This window comes from Tarenaya hassleriana, unplaced genomic scaffold (genome assembly GCF_000463585.1).
Source record: "Tarenaya hassleriana unplaced genomic scaffold, ASM46358v1 Cleome6, whole genome shotgun sequence".
Lineage (NCBI taxonomy): Eukaryota > Viridiplantae > Streptophyta > Magnoliopsida > Brassicales > Cleomaceae > Tarenaya > Tarenaya hassleriana.
In genome coordinates this window covers 1,574,065-1,576,769 of record NW_010968505.1, presented here as the reverse complement: position 1 = coordinate 1,576,769, position 2,705 = coordinate 1,574,065, and positions in this window count along the sequence as shown.

Here is a 2,705-nt window from a genome sequence, read left to right as displayed (position 1 = left end):
CTCTATTAACAAAGTGTGCTCCTCCATCACTTATCACCACTCTTGGGACTCCAAACCGAGGAAATATTACTCTTTTGAACATCCGTGACACAGTGCTTGAATCATTCTTCGGACTAGCAAGTACTTCCACCCATTTCGTCACATAGTCAACCACCACAAGGATATATAGGTTACCGCAAGATGATGGGAACGACCCCATAAAGTCTATTCCCCAGACGTCAAATGGTTCCACCTCCAATATGAAGTTCTGCGGTGTTTCATTTCTCAGCGAGATGCTACCCGTTCTTTGACAAGCATCGCATGCGCTTACAAAAGCGTGGACATCCTTGAACAAAGTTGGCCAATAGAAACCCGATTGTAGGATCTTTGCAGCCGTCTTGGCCGAGGCAAAATGCCCTACGTAATCCGATGCGTGGCAATGATGTATCACTTGCTTCACTTCTTCCTTCGGAATGCATCTTCGAAATAATCCGTCCTTACCTCTCTTAAACAAGAAAGGTTCATCCCAAAAGTAGTCTCTAACATCGTGGAAGAACTTTTTCTTCCCGTTGTAGCTTAGCTCCGGGGGTACCACCTTGGCAACCAAATAGTTGACGTAGTCCGCATACCAAGGGGTCATGTTCTTGATTTCCAAGGATAAGATGTGTTCTTCCCTTAGTGAATCGTCGATTGGTACAATTTCGGGTATTTCCAGTCTCGATAGATGATCCGCCACTGTATTCTCTGTTCCTTTCCTATCGCGGATCTCCAGATCAAACTCTTGCAGAAGCAATATCCATCGGATCAACCTTGGTTTAGCATCCTTCTTCGTGAGCAAGTACCTTAAGGCGGTGTGATCCGTGTAGACGATGACCTTAGAACCCACCAAGTATGATCTAAATTTCTCGAAGGCAAATACTACAGCAAGGAGCTCTTTCTCCGTGGTGGAGTAGTTCATTTGAGCGTCATCGAGCGTTCGACTTGCGTAGTATACGGCGTAATGCTTCCCATCTTTCTTTTGCCCCAATACGGCCCCGACCGCGAAGTCGCTAGCATCCCACATTAACTCAAAAGGGATACTCCAATCCGGGGGTTGAATGATCGGAGGTGAAACTAGTGCCTTCTTCAATATTCCAAATGCCTTGTGGCACTCCTCATTAAACTCAAACGGGACGTCCTTGCCCAAAAGCGCAGTCAAGGGTCTCGTTATCTTCGAAAAATCTTTGATGAATCTCCTGTAAAATCCGGCGTGACCCAAGAAACTTCTGATCCCTTTAACGTTGGTCGGTGGCGGTAACTTCTCAATCACTTCCACTTTCGCTCTATCCACCTCTATCCCCTTGTCCGAAATCCGATGACTAAGTACAATGCCCTCTTGCACCATGAAGTGGCATTTCTCCCAATTTAGAACCAAGTTCGCCTTGAGACACCTGTCTAAAACTCGATGGAGATTGGTTAGACACGCATCAAAGGAGGGTCCATGGACGGAAAAATCGTCCATGAACACCTCCATAATATCTTCAATGACATCGGAGAAAATAGCCATCATGCATCTTTGAAAAGTTGCGGGTGCATTGCACAATCCAAATGGCATGCGTCTATATGCGAAAGTGCCGTAAGGGCATGTGAATGTTGTTTTCTCTTGGTCACTCGGATGGGTAGGAATCTGAAAGAAACCGGAGTAACCATCGAGAAAACAAAAATAAGAATGCAGTGCAAGTCTCTCTAACATTTGGTCAATGAATGGAAGGGGGAAGTGATCCTTACGGGTGTTTGTGTTAAGTTTTCGATAATCAGTGCACATTCTCCATCCCGTAACAGTTCTAGTCGGTATGAGTTCATTGTTTTCATTTGGAACGACCGTGATTCCTCCCTTCTTAGGTATGACTTGCACCGGGCTAACCCAAGAGCTATCCGAACTCGGGTAAATGATACTCGCATCTAACAATTTCAAGACCTCTTTCTTGACCACTTCTTTCATGTTCGGGTTTAGCCTACGTTGATGTTCAATTGACGATTTGGTATCATCCTCTAAATGTATGCGATGCATGCAAAGAGAGGGGCTAAGACCCTTAATGTCATCTAGAGTGTAACCTAGGACTTCCCTATATTGCCTAAGCAATTTGGTGAGCTTTTCTACTTGATTCTCATCTAATGCATCATTAACGATAACGAGATAAGTAGAATTTGAGCCAAGGAAGACATACCTAATGCCTTGGGGTAAGGGCTTTAATTCCACTTGTGGAGCACGTTCAGGGTCCCAATCATCATGTGATTTCTCTTTTGAACCTTGAGGTGGGTCAAGAACGGTGTGGGAGGTCGACAGGATGCGTCCGAGGTCCAAATCTGCGTTTCTAGGCGACAACGGGCGGGTCGCCCATTTTTCGGGCGGGTCGCCCACTTCTGCAGTGTTTATGCTCAGACAAAACGGGCGGGTCACCCATTTTGACGGGCGGTCGCTCGCTTCTACAGTGTCCGGATCGTTTTTGCTCAGACAATTCAGACGGGTCGCCCGTTTTCGGTCTCAGTCGCTCGCGTGAACAATGTCGCTGCTCAGACAAAACGAGCTGGTCGCCCATTTTTCGGGTGGGTCGCTCATTTTTTTCTGCACTTCTTCATCAGCTATTGAAAGTGGGCGGGTCGCCCGTTTTCGCTGAAATTCCGTTTTCGGCTTCTTGACCGTCTAACGCTCGTCTTATCTCCTCAATCTCCTCCCAATTGCTGTA